The 24,234-nt window shown below is 39.2% G+C and overlaps 1 long non-coding RNA gene across 1 annotated transcript; it reads left to right on the top strand.

Annotated features, from left to right (window-relative positions):
- The first annotated feature begins 14,424 nt into the window (after positions 1–14,424).
- LOC115349156 lies at positions 14,425–22,196 on the top strand. Its single transcript, XR_003926013.2, has 3 exons — positions 14,425–14,739; positions 19,128–19,250; positions 21,682–22,196. It is a non-coding gene; the product is annotated as an uncharacterized LOC115349156 (long non-coding RNA).
- The last annotated feature ends 2,038 nt before the right edge of the window (positions 22,197–24,234 follow it).

Below are 24,234 nucleotides of genomic sequence, written 5' to 3'. Positions count from 1 at the left end.
ATATTTCCTGTTCACTGGGATTTAGTATTCTGGTTAAAAGCACAGTCCAACAAACAGACTCCAAGCTTGCATATCTAGCTGAAATATATCATAGGAAAATTGACTTTATTTTATTGTGTAAATGTAGATTGTTGATTTCCTTTCCTCAAGAACAGCATAGCTTGTGTGGTTCGATAGCTTAGACCTATTTGTCTGTTACATTTTCACAGCAAAGATGCAGCTCAGACCTGGCGCCCTATTGCTCTACAGGCAAGGTCCAGGGTCTGTACCCGGGCTTTCAGTAGGCAGGAAGGAGCAGCCCGTCAATGGACCAGTGTCAGAATCTCTCCATTGCCCTCACTGAGCATTGGAAATGGCTTTATGTCCTAATTGCTACTCTGAAGACTATTAAAATCTACCTGTTTTCATGAAAAATATGGTGCTCATTGCCATCCGCTTCTAAATTAGCAATATATCTTAACACTAAAGAATAGTTAGATACCTACAGCAATGTTGTACTTTAATGTTAAATCCTGTAAGATTTTCTCTTGAGGATTAAGGCACAGCCTTGCTTTCTTTTCTTTAAAGCAGCTTCCCTGATATCATCATATCTATTTTTTCTTCTTTCTGAGGGCTAGATACTGTCCTAGTCAAAAGCGGGCTAGCTGAAGAGCTGTCACTGTAGCTACAGCACTATAGGTCAGCCAGAGAAATAGCTGGCTTCACACACAGTGACAGAAGACAGTTCAGTTGTGGAACCAGGACAACATTCAACTTCCCTTTGCCCAGACTGTGCTCTTTGCAGAACACTGTAACAGGGGATGCAGACTTTCCTTATTAGGGGTAAAGAAAATCATGCAATAGCTACTAAAGTGTGAAAGTGGGTAGATGAGGATCTCATTTTCACCCATAAAGAGGATGAGAAAGAAAAAAAAAGAAGTGCAAGGTGTTTAAGTTTGTTACATTAAAAACATAATGCGCTTATTTCCAAGGCACTAAGTGTCCCAGGATACTAAATATGGGCTTGTATAAGAAGAGCAGATTGAAATCTTTTTGAACTTTACTTGAAGTTTGGGCTACTACAGAACTTCTTGGCTCAGTCCTCTCTCTCAATAGATTTACAATATCAGAGTTATGCTGTAATTGGTACCACACTGACACATAATGTAAAGTGTTACCTACATTTAAAACTTGAAAATAGTATTTGAATTCCATATTCACAGGTAATAAGAGTTCATCTTCATGGTGGGGAAAATGAGTTTCAGAATGACAGCTCCTAACCTGGATTTTTTTTTCCCAGTTCAGTTCATATGGTTTTCTCAACATGGGCATTATTCTGCAGTCCTTATTCAGGCAAAATCCTCCCTGAAGTTGTGAATATCAACACAATGATAGCGATTGAGAAAGGCTTATTGTTATAAATATATGTTTGTCTTTTAGTCTCCACATTCCCAGTGCAAGCTTTATAAAAAATGCTGCAATAGTCCACACTAATACCAGCAGCATTATGATATGTCCATAGTTCCACGTAAAACATTTAATTTAAAAATAACAATAATTGGCATGTTGACCTTCTCCTTCCCAAGGATTTCAGAGCACTTCCCAAAAGTTAGTTTATTAATTTTCACAATAGCAATTATCTGTCAAGGCAAGTATATCTGGACGAGATCCAAAGCCCCTTTGGAGAAGTCTCTGTCATAGTACCATTGTGCTTTTTGCCTGAGAAAAAAACCTACACATTCCAGTTTCTTTGGTGAATTTACAACAAAAAGTTCCACAAGCCCCTGAAAAACAGACTTTTTTTCAGCCAGCTTTTCTCTTTACCCTTAGGTCATGTTATCTCTGAACAACATGGTAAATCACAGGAATCTGCTTTTGCAGTGTCTTGATTTGACATTTAAATTATTCTCCTGATTCAGATCTTCTGACAATCTGGCAATAAGGTTGACAGTTGAGTCCAAATTTGCTTATTCTGTGGCATTTATGACAATCCCTGCGTGAATTCTGCTCTTTTAAAAACCAGATTTCCTCATGATCCTAGCCTGGCAGTCTGTATGGTAGGGATCTGTTTAAAGCTGGAGAAAGCTCCCAGCAGAGGAGTGGGCAATCTTTCCACAGTGCCTGCAGTGAAGCTTGGAAAGATAACCACATGTATTCCCTCATGCTTTATTCTTTCCTTAGAAACAAGCATCTAAAGATGATGGACCACAATCTGATGTCTGTGGACAGAGAGGGAAGGGGGAGACATAGCTCTCATCGTCCTCATGCTGGAGATGTGGGAAAGTATCAGCTTAGTGTGCATCTTCACAGATTACGTGGCTTCCGAAGATGTGAAAAGGCCGCTGTTGGGGGAGAGCAGAGATGAGAAATTTTCTTCCCTTCCTTCCCCTTGAGAGTTACCATGCTGGGCAGCTGGCAAGCAGCTGAGCTGTGTCCCTTCACAATTAGCCCATCAGGCATGGTAAGTATCTGACAATCTCACCACCTTCTTCATTGCATGAGTGAGTGATTAATGAATGAATGGTTTTTTTGCAGAGTAATTCAAAGCTGCAGTATAATCACTTTGATAAGATTAAGATCCTGTTTGACATTTTAATAAGAATTAAACAAGTATTTGCTTGCTAGGACATGATCAGGAAACACTGTGGTTGCAGATAAATCAATACATAATATAAGTTGCTCTGTAGAAACTTTAGAAAATGTTACTTGTATTTGAAATACCACATACTTTATGTCTGTGGTCTGTCTTTGGCAGTTATATTGCAAGGCTTTCTATATCTTTCCATGGGTTGAAGAAAGACAAGAGAAGGTAAAAAGCCATGCACAGAGCTAAGACGCACAGAAAACCCCTCAGAAGAACCCCCACTAAAGCCACTGGCTGCATATGTTATTGGTGAGGCAGCATTGTGGCTTTCACATGTTAAGCACAAAATGAAACATCAGCTAACCAGGAAAAGGTATACTATTTCTTTTGAGTGATGCAATTTAGACTACTGTCATATAGCGAATGACTCCGTATTTTTCACAAACTGTATCGGTGACAAAAATGAGTTAGATGTAACTGGGAAAGAATGCTTTAATTAAATTCACATTAACTAAAACTTTGACATTTGGCATCAAACATGGTATTTAAAAAAATTGCATAGAGTTGTTTCTGTGATCGTTCAATTTCTGTCATTCTCGGTTTCAGTGCTTACCTCTCTCCTACCAGTGAACATTGGCTGATGACAAGGAACGGTCTGGGCTGCAAATTGTTAAAGAATTCGGCTTAGAAATGCTTGCTTCAATTAAAAAATATTGCATATATCAGGATGAGGAGGTTGTAGATGTGCTATCACAGATTTGCTTCTTGTTCTTATGCGCATTTATTTTCTAGGAGTACTAATAAGGTGAGTCTTTGGACTTTCCTTGCTAATTATGGATGGGAGAGTAACCTGATGGCTGCCAGAAAGCACTGAAAGGCCTGTGTTCGTGTCCACTATTAAGCCAGGTGATTTAATCAATCTAAATGCCTGAACTTTTACAAAAAATGACACCTCCCTGTCTTGAGATAATTGTTATAGCAGGAAGGACCCAGGTATACTGCAATGAGTGATTTTTAACTAGATCCTCTGTTCCTCCATCCATGAATGTCCATATGTGAAAGGGCCATTGGTTTCAAAGCACTGCTGCACATTTATTAACGTTAAATCAAATATTATTTACAAAAGCCATGGGGAAAGTATTTCCATAGACTGTCCCAGCACCCCAAATAACACTTGTGTCTTGTGGGAACAGAAGTGAGAGTAAAGATGAGTAATTATTGGATCTAAATAGGGACACAGCTGTATTTCTAATGGGATTCAGGCTTTCGAATGGCCAACTTCTTTCAGTGTGTCTTAGAGGAGCTGTGAACTTATCATTCGGGCATGTGCACATAAATACAGCAGCTGCCATTGCTGATGGCTTTGAAGCATTTTGCAGTCAACTGCTGGAGCTGGTGGCTCCATGCCAAATCATGATGTGATTCTGATCCTGAGAGTTTTTCATGCAAGACTGGGGACAGAGGTCATGGATCAAATGTAATGGGCTGATGTGTATTAAGAAAGATTAATGAGTCTGGGCACAAATTAATTGTGTTCTTATCAGATAATCAGCAGGTCTCACTAACTTACTTTCAATGTTATAAAAGAGGAATATGTGCTGGGGTCTCTCCTGGTCAGCTATAAGGAAACAGTTTTTATCGTTATTTAAATGAGACAAAATAGCAGTTTTGTCTGGTATAAAATCTTAACAAGGGGTTATTCCAGCTCAGGTCAAGGCTATTTTTCCAAGTTCCACATTAACAGGGAAAGGAGCTACAACAACTGTCTAGATTTATTGTAGTGTCAGGAAAAAAAACAGGGTAGAGCAGAAATAAGCCAAAGATTGTTGTTTGCAACTGTGATCTGAGAAGAGTGAAGCAGCATAAGTGTAGTGGTGGAGTACAAAAGGTGCTGCCAAGAAAATCATGTTATGGCCCACTAACTAGAAAAGATTTTATATTTTCATTCAGTTAAATGTTACTAAAATGTGACTCCAAAGAGGAATTCTGTTCTGTGGGATAGTTTCCTGTTAACAATCAATCAGAACTTCTTGGATACTCACTTCTTTCCCAAAAACAAAGAGTTGGGAGTCCAAAGGCAGCACAGCAGTTAGGTTGCAGGGTATGTTACAGGACAGCTTCCCTAAAACCTTCTGCATTTTGGTGGTAGATGGTTCCCTTCAGTGAGTGTTTGCCCATTGTGTATGGCACTTGTGAAAAATTCAGCTCTGACTGTTTCTTGCAAATGTTTTCACTGGCCTGAGGAATCTGAATTTGTGGAAGGACTCAGGAAATGTATGTGCATTTGTCATACCTGTTTCTCCTTTGCTTTTTTTCTTGTCTGGTTTTTGTTTGGTTGGTTTGTTTGTTTGTTTTGTTTTTTAAATGAGTTATATACTAAAGCATTCAGGTTGCTGACTTAAGCAGTTACAAGTCAGGAGATAATGGAAGCAGCAGGTTATTGTGTTTAAGATTTGTATCAAAGAGCTTGCAAGTAAACAATTAATGTGTAGAATTTGAATGAGGGCATTTTCTCCTTTTTCAATGCTTTTTGTATGGAAACAGTCCATAGCCTAGGATGAGTGGGCTCCAATTCTTGTGTTGAATTGCATAAATCTGGGAGAATTTCTGTATAGTCCATGAGGTTACTTTGGGTTTACTGAATCAGACTGGAACAATACCAATAATTGGTATTTTTTCAGATTTTTATGCAGCCATTTGTGGGAAGTGTTTCATCAAATATTCCAAATTCAAGCTATTTACAAACCAAAGCTCTCACAAACCAAAGTTGGATGTTCTAAGTATATAAATGACAGTGGCAACTAGCAAACACTTATGAAGATAGATATGCACAATAGCAAACTTTCCAGTCATCTCAGCTACTAATATAAATGGGTTAAAAGACAGGCCTCAGTAGACGCCCCCCCTGTGAGGGGCACCTGTCTACCACAGGCTTTAGGACAATTCAGTGAGAGAAGAACCAGGCCAATTCCAAATCCTTCCTGTGGGAATACTCCCAGGAGTGTCAAGAACACCTCCAAGAGAAGGGTATGAACAGCATTCACAATAAAACTTGGGAAGACAGTGGACATAGTTGTCCTTATTTTGCACCTGAGTTTAAGTCACTTGTCAAGGAAAAAGCTATTTTTCTCTCTCCCTTAGGTTTCTCAGAGAATGCTTTACATGTAGAGAAAAGGTAATCCGTCCTTACTGAAAGAAATCACATATATTTGAGCTTGAGCATCACTTGGCTGAAGTCAATGAAGGTGTATCTCTTTACCTGACAGAGCAACGATATTAGGATACTCAATGTTCAATGCCAGTAATGGCTTGGTGCCCCTATATTTAAAAAAAAAAAAAAAAAAAAAAAGGCAGCAAGCTGGAATTGTGAAATGTTTCAAGTACCGTTTAACCAAGTGCTCCCTAATCAATATGGAGCTTCCCTTTCTCCTCCTTCTCTAAGCCTGATAAGGAAATTGTACCTCTGCAGCTTCTTAACCCAGTGAGTGGGATTTGGAGGGATCACTCCTATGGCTGGCTGTTACTGTTTAGCACCATTGTTCTGGAGTCTTAGCTAAAAGGTGTGATAAAATGGCAAGTCCTAGGGTGATTCCTTCCTTTTCAGAGCCTGGCATAACGAACAACTCATATAGTATCTGGCAGATATGAATTTGTGGAAGAACATAAGAAATTGCAGAAAAATGAGTGATTACAACAGCAGCAGAGTAAACGAAGTATTACTTGCCCAGGGAAACATGTGTGACACAGACTCTGATTTCTGTTTTTCCCAATTAATCTCATTTCTCTTTTCTACCTGCAGAAATTCACTAACTAGAATGAGAACACAAAGACTGTATAGCAAATATAAATTGACACAGTGCCACTGGAGCCAATAAAGCCTGGATACTTTACACCGGTTGAGGATCTATCTCATTTTATTTCAGTTCTCGTTGTATACAGAAGTGAACCATGATTTAAATATAAGGGGAATTTCTTCGGTTGTAATGAGCCCTTGTTTTTACAATACATGTAGTACAGTTCATGGAAGTATTTTACCACCCTATCTTCCTTTCAAGAGAATGACACTATATGGGTTTGATACAGTCAATAAGTTTGTGGTTTTGTTTTGTAACACTGCCCACTTCAGGGTTTCATCACATTCACAGCAATGTTTTGAATTTTTATTCATAACCATGTGTAAGACCTTAGCTTTTCACTGCTGCTTGTTAGTGTACATTTTGGACAATGTTAACATCATCTCAGATATTCAGGACAAGTGAGGAACTTGGTTTAAGTCCTTAGGAGAAGCTAAAAAGACTATTAACAAGCCGAGTCCATAAAAAACATCTGTTCCAGTCATGCTGCTGATTTTTTATTAGTCCTTCAAATCCATAGCAAAGATCTCTAGAGCAAGAAAAATGCTCTAGTGTGGAGTGCAATTTCCAATTTCTTAGCTAACCTGATTTTGTTGATTCATACATATGCATGATTCAGTGCTGTTCCTGAATACAAACAAAAAAAACCCCTTTTGGGTTGTACTTTATTTATTTTCCTTGAAATGCCCTTGAAATTTCATTTGCTCAGTGAAACCAAACAAATAATTGCATACTAAAAGGAAAATGAAGAGTAGCAAGCTAAATAATTTGTAACATCAAATATGCCTCTGCTGTGGTTAACATTCTCAGTGAGGGGAAACAGTCAGCAATAAACAGCCCAATGTATCTTAAATGCAATAACTAATATCAATGTCAAATGCATGAAGTGAAAATACCTTAGGATATGCTTTCACAGTTCTGCTATATCGCTGCTAAATGGAATATGCTATATAACTATAATAGCAGTCATACTTGTCATATTTCTCCTGATCTCTAAGGAAAAATACCCATGTAGCCATTATGCAGCTTACATCTTTTTCTAGTCAAAGTCATATTTTTATGGGGGTCTTTATGGTGGTTTTTAAAAGTTTACACTCTGAAAGCAAACTTGTCACAATTTGTATATCTCATAGACTCTACCAAGTCACATTCCTGATAATTAGGGACATGCCAGTACTCTGTTGTGCACATCACTGCTAGCTAGTTGTGTAGTAAATAACAAAAGATTACTTCTGATTTGGGCTATGTAATGCTCATCTGTATGAAAAAAATCAAATAAGCAAGTTCTTTTAAGCAGAATTTTTAACAATGACCTCATTAACCACACTGGACAAAATGTATCACTTGTGTAGCTCAAACAATACCATTGGAGTAATAGCAGGGATGAATTTGACCCATTTTAGCTAAAATTGCACTCATTTCCCTCAACACCCCAGACAGAGACTTCGTATGGTGATGAGCACTTTTCACCATGTTCCAAGTGGGAAATGTTGCTGAACATGAAGTTTGTAAATTAAAATTGGCATATTTGAGTCAGTAGTTGTCAGTGAACATCCTGCTAAGAAAATGGTATAATTTGTGATTCCAGCACGTGTGGAAACGCCTTGCCATAGGAGACTGTAAGTCAAATCTTTTTTCTGCTGGAAATGTCTTCTTTTGGGAGAAGACGGAGTCTTTGGGTGCTGTTGCTACAGTCTGTGCAGTGCCATACTCTGGTCCCGAGGAACATCCCTAGCAGAAAACAGGGTGCCGATTTCATCACAGCCTGTCCTTCTCTTGGCCTCTGCTTTGGTCTCAGTGCTAGAATAGCAGCTGCTGCTCTTTTCTTTACCCTGTTGTACACTGTGGTGGTGATGTCTGCTCTGTTACAAGGTGAAGAATTGCCTTGGTGGACAATGTGTTTTAATGGAGTTCTGGAAGAGCGGTTGTCCTGATAGGTAGCAAACACCTTGACTTCATCATTTTCCTTCCGCCTTTCAAAAAAGCTGTAGCAGACGTGGGTCAGAATGTGACTCCCACATATTCAGTGGTGTAAATCGTCCTCCTTATGCTTGCTATGCTAATTTCTAATTTTTTTTTCCTTATAGAAAGTCTCCTCTAACACTCTTGAAAGACTGTTTCTGTGCAGAGAAGTGGAAGCAAACACTTCTAAATCATTTTCTCTGATGGTTACAAGGAGGGCCAAGAGGTTGTAGAGTAGCTGTACACACGGGTGCAAGTAGTGTGTTTGTTTTTCCCCTTAAGTATGTTTAAAAATTCTAGTCTATTAATTTCTGCACCATATGATTCAGCTAATAATGAGAAGAATTGTATTTAGAAATGCCTTCTAAACAACAGAAGAAGAGAAGCAGATGTGGGAAAGACAAAGAATGGTGACTTGTAGCTATAGATGTCTGTAAAACATAGGGGATTGACTCAATTATTCAAAACAATGGTGGAGGATAAACTGACATTTAGATGTCATTAGAAATGAAGGACAGTGAAATATACTTCGAGAAGAAAATGCTGCATGTTCTGCCCTATTGGAAATGACTAAAGGATGCTCTGGTGAACATCTCTATTGGCTACTTCTGTTGCGGGGATGGTTTGGAAGATAGCTGGGAAAGGAGGTCACCAAGGACTAAGTCAGAAATTATTTAGGCTAATGAAATGTTTGAGAGATAACTAAGACCTTTGGATAGCTTGCTTTGTCTTCCTGGAAAGGTAAGGTTGGGAAAGCACGTGACAAACCATTCTAGTCAACTTTGCAATTGAGTGTTTCTGTGACTTTTTTTTTTTTTCCCCCCAGCCCTCCAGTCCATGTAAGACCCCTGCACACCATGACTGTATGGAAGGGTGTATAAAGAGGACTCTGGCGAACCATGTAATAATATACTGGTAACCTCTCTTTTTTCAGCTAAGGCTACCTCTTTATGCCTCACTGAGGAGTATGCTCCATTTTCTGCCTAGCACTATTGTTCTTGTAAGCCTGCTATTTTCTGCCTAGCACTATTGTTCTCGTAAGCCTTCTTGAGGTAGTCCAACATGACGTTTGTTACATCTGGCTAAAATGTACCCAACAGACTCAACTGTTTCTCCTGCTGGAGATCTGTGAACTGCTTCCTGGTGGTGGTGTCAGCCTATGGAGTCCTTACACAGAGCATGGAAGCATCTGGAGAAATCACATTTTCATAATGTAGCAGCAATAAATCATCATTTGTTCCACTTATATCAGATCCACTCTGCAAATCTGATAGGAAGATTTCTCCCTAGGGATCTCATCTTGCTTCCTTTACTTGTTCACTGAAGACCATGAGAACCACACAAGTGGGGTGAGCACTGTTTGACCCTTGGTAATTAAGATCACTTACCTTAATATGTTTGCTAGTTTGAACAGAAGAACCAAGCACAATGACTTAGGACATTTACAGGGTTGGTTTACTTCATGCATGAAATATTGGAAGACAATATGAAACAACCTTTTAACGATGATTCTGCTCTTGAGCCCTTCCCATTTCTTTATTAACAAATCACTGTTTTTCTTTTCTCTGAGGTGCTCTTTGGGAAGCAGACACAGCAGACAGGGAGAGATGAATTGGTAAATTAATATCAGCTTTGGAAAACTTCTGTATAAAGACCATGATGCACCGCCAACATCATTACACTTGGGTCCTACCTAAATGAAGTAAGTTGTATCCAAAACAGTAACCAATCTTTAGTTCCTGAAAATAAATACAAAGTTCAGGAAAAGCTAATATATATGTCAATCTGAACTTTAAATTCTTGTGAAAAAAACTTGGCCTTGGAGCTTCAGAAAATAAATATTTTTGCCACGTGGCAGTGGTTGTGAAGTAAATATGTCCCGCTGCTCTGATCTTACATCCTGTCACATTAATGTTTCAGAGCACTCAATATAAATATTAAAACTAATAGCTTCGCTCTTCAGCTATTACTCCATCATTCCCTGAAATCATCATAAAACATTCAAAGCCTTTTAGAACATTTACACACTTGAATCTGATGGTGGGGAAAGGAGACTAACAGAGCACAGCTCACAAGCTTAAATAATAGTGGAAAGCTGTTTATGGAGTATGCTTTATTTATTCATCATTTCAAGTAAAGTTTCAGTTTTGATGGAGAGGAAAAAAATCAAAGTATAGCTGTCAAGGGAGAAGGCTGAAGTATTGCTTTTCTATACTGTGGACTTGTGTAAAAAAATATGAAAAAAAAAAAGTTTAAAAAAAAAGAAAAAAGCAGAGTCCATGAGAATCTCAGTCCAAGGTCAATCAATCTTAGGACTGTGGGTACGTAAACAGCTAATGGATTGTAAAGACACATACCAGTGTTATGAATTTTTAACAAGCAACTCTTCAGCACAGACCCCTATAAATCAATGATGACTTATTGGCTGGATCAATTATGCAAACTTTAAAACACTTAATGACAGGTAATGAACAAGTCTCTGGAGTCCACCAGTCAACAGTGTTTTGCAGTTGTAGTTACAACTACTTAAGTGAAAAGTCTGCAGGAAGCCTTTCCTCAGAAATGATTTAAAGCTAAACTCTAAGGTTGTGGTAAGGTGAAAGAGCACGGTTGCGTTTCTCTTTGCGTGTAACCTTGAACAGGTTGGCAAGTGGGCACAGTTGTTAATGTACTCATAGGCATGTATATTATTTTTTTAACCAATGGTATGTTGTGACCTTGGGAAATCAGTGTTCCCAAACTTTATACTTCAGGTTTCTTGCAAGGTACTGTAGATATAAGTGGTGCAATTTTCAAAGGAAAAAAGGTTGTGCTTATGTTAGTAGACTAAATAGTTCTTTCTTACAATGCTTTATTTTGAAAGTTAAGATAGGTGTCAAAAAAGGATTAGATGAGGGGAATAATAGACTGTATTACAGTTAACCAGCACAAAAGGACTGAAAGATGAGTGTGGGCTGAATAATACAAGAGAAGTCTTATGGAATAACTGGTGGCATTATGGTGGTTTAATTTCTTATTAAAATTATTATCCAATGAAAGAGGAAGGATTTTTTTGTGGATTTTTGAATTTAATAGTTATTTTAAATTTTAAACATTAACCTTTCTAATGGGCAATTTAAGATAATTCTGCAGATTACAGGCAAGTTGTAAATTAAACATACCATTCAAGAACAGGTGTATAAGCCCCTGATCCAAACGCACTATTCAGTGTTAACTTAGTTAAGGCTTTACTCAGATTGACTGAGGCCTCCTGGATGAATCAGTGCATTAAGTAAGTGCTCTTTATTGCCATTTGCTTTACTTTCCTAAAGACAACAAATATAAATGAAAGCTTGGAGAGAGTTTAATCTTTGATCTGAACAATCAAAGCTTAAGTGTTTTGTAAAAGTGGTAGCATTATTTTGTTTGAAAAAAAATTATGTTATCTAGATTCTGCACAAGGAAACCATGGTCAGAGAGCCTCCCAGTGTCCTATGACAATATAACTGAATCCTAGCTGTTTAAACTCACCGGTAAGGTCCTACCTCTTTCATGCTTGCTGCCAGCAGCGATTCATGAGAGCTCCAGCACCCCCCACTTGGGCTGAATAGCACCTTGCTCTGGAAGTTGCTCTGGCAATTGCAAGTGAGGTTTGATGTGAATAGGTGGATACCAGACCCAGCAAGAAGAGCATGTTTGGTTTTTTTCATGTCATGCTCAAAGTTTGGGATGCGAGACATACAAGGAAGGTGCAGTCATGAGAGACTGTAAATAAACTGAAGAGTCATCCAGGGATCTGTAGTAGTTAAAAACAACTGCTATTTTTTATTTGTTGATCTGAACACAAATGAGCACTCTGCTTGGTATTTAGTAGTGTTTTACTTGTGCTGGTGAATGAAGTACAGATGTGCCACTACAAGAACTGAAAAGTTGTCTTATTTCAACAAGTTCCCCGAGTGCTTCTGTGACCTCATATGGAAATATTTTTTGGAACAGTAAGATCACTACCTTACGACAAATAAAGTTTCTGTCTTTCTCCAACCCAAGAGAAAATGTACAACAACAAAGCTTTGCTAAAAAGTTCTTTCTATACTGATATGGATGAAACTAGCTTTTTAAGCACAGGATCTAATTAGGTGGTGGCAGGAAATATTAATAAAACTCTGGAGACTTGTGGTGAAATGAGGAGTGGCCCAAATGTTGGTTATCACTTCCTTTTCCAAGTTGGAAGTAGAGAGATTGCTCCTGGGGTTAAGGAGCTCGGTAGAACTACTGGGAAATATGTTTGCTGTGGTCAACCTTTTATTCTGTCATCTGACATGCTGGCAAAACAGGGCATTTAAACAATAGCAGGATGTCTTGAAATTCATGCTCTTATTTCTTTAGACTTTTTAGCTTCTTATTGAGACTGACATTATACTGCTGTCATTATTCTGAGTGTCACAAGTTATATCAATATCTCCAGCAGCTTCAACATATCCTGTGTGGAAGTTCTCCATTTTTATCTGTCAAAACTATCAGTCATTCTCCATTTTCCGTATTTACGGTCTCTCATTGGCTGTAAGCATCATTTGTACCTGCACTGCAAGTATGATGCCAGCTGACACTAGGAGGAAGAGGTTTAAATGTTACTACCAATGAAACTGAGGGCAGATCATATTTATTTCAAGGATGAGCTTACTGCAGAGGAATGATACACCTTTTAAATGTAGATATCTTGGCTGGATGGCTTTTTAGGAGCATGCTTAGTGGAAAAAAGTAGGAGTTAGGACAACAAGTGAGGTGCTTTCTGCTGAAAGGAGTAAATACCCATCCCTACCTCCTTCCTACTGTGTCCAAGAGAAGGAAGTTACCCTTTTGATGCTATTTTACTTCATTGGTTTCTATGTGTGAATAAGCAGTGGACACAGCTGGACTGGTGGGTTTCTGCAAATGAGCTGAGATTCAACAGTGATTTTTTTGTTTGGTTTTGTTTTTTTTTTTTTTACTTGTCAAATTAGAGCCACGAGTTTAGAGGAAGAGCTGCAGCAGGTGATGGAAGAAAAAAAAAAAAAACGCTAACTTGATGTGTTGATCCTTCTGGTTGCTTTCATTTGACTTTGCCTGATAGAACTTCTGAGTTTTTATCAGGTCTTTTTATATTGTTTTCTTCCTGATTGACACTCTCAGGTTATTCTAAAACCTTGGATCAAGTAAGGTAGCTAAGATGTAGTAAGCGGATTCTTTCATGTTGGAAATTCATTGTCAGATTTGCTACATAAAACATCCCCTCATTTCACAGAAGAAATAACACCATCTCTTTCAACATCCTGTTTTAGGCTTTTCAGTGTATTTCCTAAAAGACTGATGGACAAGCTAATTTGACTGACACCAACCCACTTTTTCCTGACATCTCACACACATGCAAAATCTGACAGCTGCCTTCGAAACATCTCTATGAATCTGAAGTGCCAGTAAATGCTTCGTCTGGGCCCATCTATGCTGTGTGTTGCACCAGTGGTGGCCAAAACCTACAGAGCTGGCATGCCCTGTCTGGAAGTGTGAGTTTTATCTTGCGTAGTATAGCCATGACTGAGTTATTGGAAGTGAGCTGCACAGAAAAGTCTGCGGGTGACACATCTGTAAGTGTCATATGTCTGTCTGCTAATCGCAGAGATGTTTTCCATTGGACTATGTAGTAAAATAACCAAAATGCCTTAGTTCTATGTTTCTGTAGCACTTTTGAGATTCTCTGTCTCCGCACTTTTGAGATTCTCTGTCTCTCTCTAAGCGAAATACTGATGATGTGAGAAACAAATGAATTCACAGAAAAGTCAGCATTGTTATGAGGACAAAACTAGCTCCCAAACTAGTGACAAAAAAGCAAGTCGCAGCTACCTGTCAGCTGCTTAGGCAGTACCAAGTTGTGTGTGTATATTGCAGTTATTCATTCAATTTGTTTGGTCTCGCCAAAGTAGCCTATTTAATCATGGAATGTTTTCTAGAACTTTGGGTGAATATGGACGGATAAAGTTGCATAACATTGGGCTTATGGTCAAAACATAAATCAAATTCTAATCCAATTGCTGGTTGGAGAAACTGGGGTTTAGTTTTTAAGTTAAAGTTAATGATTTCTACTTGTATTTTTTTACAGTATCCACACCTTGTGATTTCAGCTGAGATAGGGAAGAGAAAGTAGAAAAAAAGTGTGTGTAGGAGCCCTCTCTGGCAATTTTTCTTGCCCAGCTCAATCAAAGAATTGGAAATCTTATGAGAGAAAGGTGGAAAGCAAATGTTCTTGAGTGATTTGCAGTTTGATTTTCAAAGCAGTGAGCTACAGATAAGACTGTTTTGCTTGCAGTCAGATGTTTACCTGAACTGGAATGCTATGCCAATATAAAGGTATTTATTTGCATACGCTGCTTTTTTTTTTTTTAAGTTTTCTCTGGGAGTTCTCTGAAGTTATTGACTTCCTGGTAAATCACATTCTTTCCTTGCACTAAGCTAGGAAGCAATCAAGTCTCCAGTGCTCAATTTGGCAATGTGTTTATCTTGCCTTTTTGAAAGCACATTTTTGTACTTTTTTTATCTACTTCAAAAGTAACTACATTAAAGAAGGGGTCAGGAGATGATGACTGTACTTCAGAAAAGAAACAGTCATGTGGAGTTGCAAGAATTTATTGAGGTCAATGCTGACGAGAAACTGATAGAGTAGGTTGAACAGTCTACTGATTTTTCAGTATATTTTTTCCAGTGCTCTAATGAAATTACTGTCACCCTTTTCTGAATGTTATGTGTGCTCTCTATCTTTCTCTGGTGCTCTCTTATCTTTCTTTTCATCAGGACACTGTTAATCTTACTTCTTCCCTCATCTAGCAGGTTTCAAATGTACATAACTAGGCAATTCATCAATTTTTTTGCCTTTGACACAACCTTTTGCTGATAAGCACATGTATCTCCTGATCTCACTGTATATTGCCAAATTAAAAAAATGAAGAAACAAAGCTGAGAGAGGAAAAACTTGCAATAGCAGAAGTTTTTTCCCTAACTTTTCCCCTAAGATTGCATATTTTTTTGGACATGGATGTTACAATTAAATGAATTTAACATAGAAAGTTCCTAGTACACAAGGCTTACATTAGAAAACTCAGGTGTTTTGGTATCACCTTGCTAATAGGTGCACCTTCTTTCATTTGCAGCAGTCTTAGCCTTGTAGACACCTTCTCTCCCACTTCCTTCACAGTGCCAAGGGTTGCAAGTCTCATTATTAGATATTACAAAGTTTCTGCACTTCTTCTCTAGCCTTTATCAGTCTTTCTCTCATTTCTCCTCTGTGTTGGAGTCAGCTCTGGTGTGTCTGTGAGCTAACTACTTGCATGCAGCCTTACATGGCTTATCTCCCAACTCCCCAATGCAGCTTTACCACTTGGGGGAACTGATGCTTCAGAACTAGCGATTCTGCAGCCAGCACAGGGACGTGTATTGAAGAAGAGCTTGTCTGTGAACTCCCTAGAGCATTACAAGGGTTCATAGACTTTCAGTCCCATAGTCAAGCAGTGATCTGCAATGTTCCTTTGCCATTAGCTGCATATGCACAGACATGTTGGCCATTGCAAGACATGACCCTCACTTTCAATGCCTACTTCCTAAGCACTATCAATCATTAGAAAAACTACATGTCTCCTTGATTTAATAATGGACAAAGCACCTGTTCCTGCACGTTACTAGGATTTCACTGTCTCATTCAGTTGGGACTGGGCTTGCTTATTGTTGCCTTGCTGGGTTTCAGGCCTAGCATGTTCCTGGATGTCTGTATACAAAAACCTGCAGTTCTGAACTTGAGTCCTGGAGTCAGAGTTCAGTCACTCTGCTGAGGTTCCATGGTGGGGGCGTCCTGGAGCACGAGGTGTTTGAGTTCTTAGTGCTGTTCGTATTCTCCTTCAAGCCACCAGCATTTTAGCCAATATAAAACTTTGGGAATTTGGCCTCATGTGCAGCTGAGTAGACCGTCCAGTGTATCCCCATTCCCCAGCATGCCTTGTGTATCACTGCATCCCCACAAACACATCTACAGCTCTTTGGGAGGTAACTGTGGTATATGAGATGAAAAATGTGTTATGCTTGCTGTCACTCAGAGCAGTGGTGCTATAACCATTAGCTCTTCTGATGTGGAGCATGGTAAATACATGGCTGCTAGCGCTGTGTGATTTTGGTATTCATATTAATGGTTACTCCTGTGTTTTGACTGGAATTTCATAGTTGCATAAACATGAGTGTCCTACGTGGCTCCTGACTCACATAGGACAGCCTGGTCCTAGCTTGGGAGAGAGTTAAAAGGGAAGAATAATGTCATGGAAAAGGCAGGACTGGAAAAAGGATGTGTAAAAACACATTTGTTGTAAGGTCAAACATAATCTTCTGCAGATGAAACTTCAATCCTTTTATTACTCAAGGTGGGATTTTGGCTGGCTGTCTCGGATTCTGTAATTTATCATGTCTCATTAAACAACTTAAATCAGGAAAACTAATCCTTGAATAACTTAGTGTCTGAGTGATCGCAAACAGTGATTTATTTTCAAACACCTCCGTGAGGTGAATAGATAGTGTAACCCTCATCTCATGCTCTAGTGCTAAGACTTTATGCTCAAAAGTGTCTACAAAATTTTTCGATGCCCAGCGATGCCTTGACTCACTGTACCTGAGAGACTGATCTTGAGACAGAGCTGTAATGACCAATCAGTGTAGTCACAAAGGGTGACAATGTGGTCTGGCCCTTTCCCAGCAAAATAGCCATTACAGTCCATCTGTGCAAAGATCAGTTGTAGTCTGAATGCACATTGGACACAGAGTTTCTCAGAAGACCTGGTTTATCTGTGCATAGCACAAGTGCATAAGTAAGTCCATCCCTGGAGAACGGCGGCCACCAAAATGAGTTGTGGGTTGGATGCATTGTTCTAATGAATTATCTTGCTGAGCTACCCCTCTGTTAGCACAGAGTTGGAAAAAAAAGATCCAGTTTTGACAAAAAAATGGCTCAGGACAAAGTCATCTCAACTAACAACATGGTAAACTAATGTCCTTCACTGTTTAAAATATACATCTTTTTTCAAACCAGAATTCATCTAGCTTTTTCTGGATATTAGATTTTGTTATAACTTACTCTATCAGAGAGCTGGTTTTAACTATATATTTTTTTCTAGATCGTTACTAGAACCTGATGCATTTTTAATAACTGTGCATAAACGCAGTATGATCCAGAAGTGTGTCAATGGAAACTATATTTTCCTCCTTTAAGGAAGGAGTAAAATGTCCAGCTTTTTGATATCCTTCTTGAAAAGCAGTCACCAGAACTAGGCAGTGCATATGACCAGTGACTTCATCAAAGCCATAGTCACTTTTGAGCATAATGAAATAATTTCTTATCCCTTAAGACTTTTACAATCAGATTAACTGTAACAGAAACACACCATTGAAAGATGGCAGGGAGATGAACCTCATAGAGAAATGGGCTGGAGCATTTTAATGACCTGTGCTCCCATTAGTCTCTTCCATACACAGTATATACAGAACCTGGAGTCCTCCCAGTGCAGGTGACTAGATAAGCATGCCTTCTCAGAAGATGGCTCCAGGATGGAGTAAAGGTGGTGCTCGCTTCTCGTGTAGTAGTCAAGGGAGATGGCAGTGGCCGCCCCCTTGAAGGTCAGTCTGCTGGGTTGCAAGAATAGAAAAGACATGCAGTCAGAAGGAAAGCAAGCAAAGGAGTGCGACTACCTCAGAAGTTAGGCTGTTTAGCAGGAGGGGAAGAAAACAGGACAGGTTTTTATATCCAGTAACTTCTCAGTAAAAGGAGTCCACAGTGAAACTCTGGATTAAGTTTTGCTGTTTTGAAAATGTGCCCGAAGTAGAAATTGAAATTTCCCATCTTGTAACCAAGGATGCAGTAGTTTCCCTGGAACAGGTCATGTGCTAGAGTTGTGCAGTCTGAGCATTGCAAGGCAGTCTTATTGCTGGCGTTCCTGCAAGGCAGAAGTGAGAAAAACATTGGTCATTTAGGCTTTCTGGGCTATGGCTTTTAGTTCTAAAGCATTGAATTAGAAGGATACTTGTTAGTGAAGAAATGTTGATATATATGTTCAATTAACAAGCTGGTAAGACAAACTGTGAAGCCTTTCTTCTTGTTTATTCTACTTAACGCATAAAACCATCAGGATGCAATGTGCCTGAGGAAGAAGGCAGAGTCTGCTCTGAGGGGTTTGCAGTGCCTGAGACCTGTTCCTGCAATAGTCCATGTTTAGTCATCAAATGGGGAAGCACTCTGTGTCAGAGATATTATCTGCATTAGTCATCAGTACATGCAGTAAGTGTTTGTACAGTCAGGCCATCAGTAGAGGATCTCAACTAGAGATTTGGGGGAGAGCTACTTTCTTTACATTGGCTCTGTGAGACGAGTGTTAACTTCCTCTGAATTCAAATTTAACATTGATGATAATCTGATCTCTAATAATATGTTGACCTCAGTCTCGTTTTGATTTATGTTTTATTTTTCACTTCTGTACATCAGCTCAGTGATGACAATACAGCTTTATTTCTCATTCTATTGACTCGCTGACTCGTTCCTACCACAATATCAGTTTCCAGGGGCTGTTTCTTTAGCATCTAAGGTCACGCAGGTTTGGGTACTTTCAGACTAGCATGGATGAAGATTTTGATGGGAATTGCTTTAGGAAAATAAACAGAGCAGAGCAAAATGCAGATCTGAGATACGCTAAGTATGCGATGTTCTTTCACAGGACTCAGAAATTGTAGAATACAACACAAAGGATTACTGGTAATTTCTGCAGGAAAGGTCTGCTCAGCAAAATGTCCTTCTGTGCAGAGAACCACCAGCTGGCTCTGAATGACTCTTGCTGCAGGTGAGTGTCTCTGAATGGCTCTTGCTTTGCCCAGCCCAATACGGCTGGCCCTGATCAGCTGCGAGACTTACCTGGCACTATCCCAGTCCTGGGTCAGTGCTCTCTCAGTATCTCTGTACAACCTGTATTGTGCTGGGTAGACATACTCCTGGTAATCCAGCTGTCAGTGCTGATGCTGATTAAGGGACAAGGGATCAACTCTTGCATATTAAGCCCAGAGGCTCACTTCTACCTTTGTGGCTCTGACTGACTTGCGTGAACCTGAGTTACTCATGCTCTGCCCCCAGAAACTGGTCTGATCATATCTAGGTTAAAATGTCCTTTCTTCTTTTTAAATTGATACTGTTTGCCATATTTCCAGGTTTGGTCACTCTTGCAGCAGGTAATTTATGCAGTTCAGAGTGATTTATTTTTTTATCTGTGGTGAATCAAAATTTTCTAAAAAACCCTTCACTCAAGGTTGAATGAAATATTTCTCTCCTTTGTTTTTATAAGGTTTGAAACATTTTTGCCTTTTTAATACAATTGAACTACATCCTATAATAGTATGATTTATTTCTAGAACTAGTTCTTTTTGTAGGTTTTTTCCCCCCAGAAAATAATTCACTGAAATGGGATTGGTTTTCTGCATCCCTATAATTTTGTAATACTGCAGGCAAGTCACTTTCACACTTAGTTCCTCCTTATGCCAAACAAGGGTAATATTCCACAGCTGAAGAATATGATGAGCATTAATTCATTGATATCTGTAGCATGTTTCAGAAATGTGTCATGTTCCCAGGAATATTCTCAATTGCATAGATCTGCGGGGGAATATTCAGAGTTAACATTAAAGGACTCTAAAGAAGAGCATAATTTTGTGTTGACAATAAAGGCTAAGTGCATGGCACTCTCTGCCTATGCTTTAATTTCACAAATCCTTGTCTGGAGACCTTTCTAGTTCTAAATTTCTGAAGAATGACTAGGATTTTAGCTGACTGACTTCTATTTGACTTTAATGGGAGATCTGCATTTTAAAACATCATGCAATATTTTGAAAAGTTCCTCATAATGTCCAGACTAGCATTATTTTAAATCTGTCCTTGGCAATGGCAAATGATGTTATTAATATTCAGTTGTTGCAAGCTGGATTCAAACAAGGGGGGGTGGGGGATGTTCTTTGGCATGGTTCTTGGTTGTTAAGAAAGTAATAAACCTTCCTTGTCTCTGATTTTATAACGGACAATAACCATTAACTGATCAACAGAAGAAATGTCAGGTGTGGAATCAATGCTGATAGAAAAATATTTCATCTGTTTACATTTACGAAGGATCACTGATAAAACCTTTGATCCCATTAAGGATATAAACTCTTCACATATAGTCGATGACAAGTCTGATGAGCTAGCTGAGCTCCACCAGCCTCGCTGTGCTTAGTGAATGTTCAGCTAAAAAGGGATCAAATTGACTCACGAATTTCAAGATTCCTAAGAAATTACCATTGTGAGGTGACCCAGTTTTTTGATTAGTGTCATGAAAAGACAGGTCTCACTGAGAAATAAACGTAATAATGTCAACCATGTGCTTAAGTTCTTCTCTCCGTTATACACATTCGCTTTCAAATTGTTTTGTCATTTTAGCATAAACTGTATCACTTGCTTTCATCTGAGAAACACAAGCTTAGCATAGTTCTGTGCAGAAATCAAAGATGAGCATGGAAAAAAGGCCCCTCTTTGCCTATTGAATCATTGATCAGACAAGCACAGCAGATATTTGCATGGATCCTTAGCAGTTGGGTCTCAGTAGCTGCCTTAGATAATTGTTGGAAGGGAAAGAAGAAAAGAGCAGCAAACTTAGATATTCCATCCATCTGTTTTTCCCAGTAATTGCAGACCTTCTTATAGGTTGCCCTCTCACATCTATCCTTCTTCAAGCACAGGGGGGTCACCAACTGATACCGTTATTGATACTGTTATCCCTTTGGAACCATCTAGTTTAAATCAGGAACAAGAAATCATGACATGAACTGCCTTCCCTTGTTAATAAATGAGCATGCTGAGGGGGAGTTGGATGGCTGCGCCAGGAGGAGATTGAGAAAGAGAGGGAGAAGCAAAGCAAAGGTTCAGAAGTGCCATCAGATCTGAATTGCAGTGGGACTGATTTCATTCACACTGTATTATTCTCTCCTCAGAAACCCATTTGACTGAGTTGGAAAATACACATGCAAATACTCTAAAAGATTTAGGAAGTCTTCACAGTGACCAGGCTATGGTCAGCCACTGGCTGTTAGTTGGAACCATAGTATTCCTACTTTCGTATGTCAGTGAGGGGTCATCAGCCCCATTTGATTGTTGGGATGCAACCATCCCTACCTCGATTTCTTACCCCACGTCTGTGACATTTTTTTATCAGCTCTTCCAGCTCTTTTCTCTGTTCCTGTTTCGCTGTACAGGTGCAGAGAACTTTCTGTGCTGTGAAGAGACCCACAGCACAACCAAAGGATGTGAGGAAAACTGCCTCTACAAGGAGAACATCAGATCTTTTCCCTCTCCACTGAACATCCTGTGTGCTCCCCTCAGGACTTGTGATAGGTCAGTGGAGAAGAGCTGGTGAGTATGGTCAGATAAAGCAAAGGAGATTTGCCTTAGTAAGAGCTACGTGGGAAAGTCATCCTTGGCTCATGGGCTTATGATCATCACAAATAGCTTTACTGCAAAACCAGAAGCAACACAAATTTATATTTTTCTGTTAAGACGACTTAAAAGTCAGATGAGTTGAAAAAAGGGGAAGAAAATCTCTCTAGGTTCAGTAAGTGAAAACAAAAGGAGGGAATATAATAATGTACAATCACAGCTCTTCCTCAGTGTGGCAGCAGCATCTGTTAAAAAATGCAGGACACTTAAAACTGGCAAGGTCTGAAACTGTGGTTGAGCTGCAAAACTGGACTGTATCAGAGAAATGATGGCTTCAGGCTGTTGGGGTAAAGTTTCCTATGAAGTGCTGAAGTACCAGTGCCTGTGGACTCTGGTTTCTTCCCGTTCACCCTTTCCTCTGTTTTTTTTCTCCAGTGCTTGCCAGTTATGTTAAAAACTAATGCTCGGTCCTCTGAGGTACCTGTTGGCTTTGACTGATGTTATAAGCCACTTGGTGATGGGCTGTAGTAGAAAAAGCAGTTGCCACTGGAGGTGAACACAAGGTGAGATAAAAACTGAACAAAAATATGGCATTGTTCTTTTTAAACTGCAAATTCAAGTCCAAGGTGTGAACAGCATAACCTTCAAATAATAAATGTGCAGACATCTTTTCGGATGCACTGTGAGAGCTATTTTGGAAGACACAACTGCAAGCTGCGTGAGTTAGATGTAGTGATTGCATAGATGTAGGCTGCCCCAGCCACATGTCTTTTCAAAACCGAAGCAGAGCATTTAATGAAGACCGCTGTTATCTTTTCACTGCCTAAGTTAATTTTGCTTTCTGAGGCTCTCCCATGTCTCAGCTCACAGGAGAGTATGTCAGGAAGAATTTTCAGTTCTTCCTACGGCACGTGCTTTTGGTGGAGATTTTCTCTATTTCTCTTACAGAAATTAAGAAGTTTATATGTGTATGGTGTAATTTAGGTGGCAGAGGTCGAGGTGGGAGGGAACTAACTCCAAAGGAGATAACACCCTCTTCGTAACAGCCATTAGCCAAGCAGGCTCAGCTGCCACTAGTACAAAGAATCTCAACTGGTTAAACTGCCTACATTTCTCTCTTAAGTTATCAGTAGAATAGCCAAGTAGAAATCATTCCCCAGATGTTACAAGTGCTCTGAAATCTGTTTGAAACTATCTAAATACTTAACACTTCTTATAAATTCATATCTTGATCCCAGAAGAGGATCCAGTGTGCTCACCATGGATTAATAAACATTTAGAAAAGTTAAATTACTTAGAGATATTTAAGTACCATACAAATATTTGTAAAGTGTAGACACTCCCCAGCATAAAACCCAATCTGCAAAGGTCTTTGTCTATTTAATTGCATTTTGGTTCACCCATTTAATAACAAGGATTGGTTTTTAAACTCTCAAGTTCCAGACAGAACTTCAGATTCTATTATAACAGAGTGGAGGAAGAGAAATCTTAAAGCAGGGGCATCTAGTCACCTGCAGAGTGAGAGAGACTGAAAAGTAAAATGGTTTTACTGCCTTCTAGATCGCTTTGTAGGCAATTTGTGTTTGCATTCCTGTTAAATCAATTTCTGCATAATATTAGTGGTCTGAAATGATGCAAAATGGTATCGGAAACCAGCCTCCTTTCACAGCACAGAGAAATCCTCTCCCTGAGTCCTTGTTATTCTTTAAGTCATCTGTTTTCCCTTCATTTATTCTTTCATGTTGTGGTCTGCCTTCTGACGAGTGAAACGTGAACAGGAAGTGGGAAGGAGCAAGCTTTGTCTCTCTACTGCCAGTGTGCTTCATACATTTGTGAAGAAGCAGACCCACATCATAAAACCAACTGAAAGCCACGGAGGTACCTCTCTAAAAAATGTAATGGACTGTACTGAAAGCCTAACTTTGACTGATGTGAGGTTTGGGACTTTATCCAGGTAAGAATTCATGCAGCAATGAGCACAGATAAGGCAGATGACCCAGAGTAGGGCCAAACTGTTTACCAGCAGATGTGTTTTTGAAAATCTTCCTTAACTGGTCATGGCAGCGGAAAATACCCTGCTGTTAAACGCATCTGCAATCCACTGCACTCCCAATCCACCTACAAAAATTCTGACCTTTAAAGAAATGATGGAGAAGCTGGTGATTTTTTCCATGGCATTGAAGCTCAGTCTATTTTAGGCTCCAAGGCAATTGCAGCCCTTTTTGCTCCCTATTTCACATCACTTTTAAGTCTTGTTCTGGCCACTATGAACCCTTCAGCACTTCTCCCTGTGCAATCACTCGAGTCAAGATCTGTGATTTGTGATTTGCAGATGACATGTACATTTCTTGGCTGATGGCTGTTAAAGCAGT

This window comes from Aquila chrysaetos, chromosome 12 (genome assembly GCF_900496995.4).
Source record: "Aquila chrysaetos chrysaetos chromosome 12, bAquChr1.4, whole genome shotgun sequence".
Taxonomy (NCBI): Eukaryota; Metazoa; Chordata; class Aves; order Accipitriformes; family Accipitridae; genus Aquila; species Aquila chrysaetos.
The sequence above is the reverse complement of the archived record's forward strand: the minus strand, read 5'-3'. Positions and strand labels throughout refer to the sequence as shown.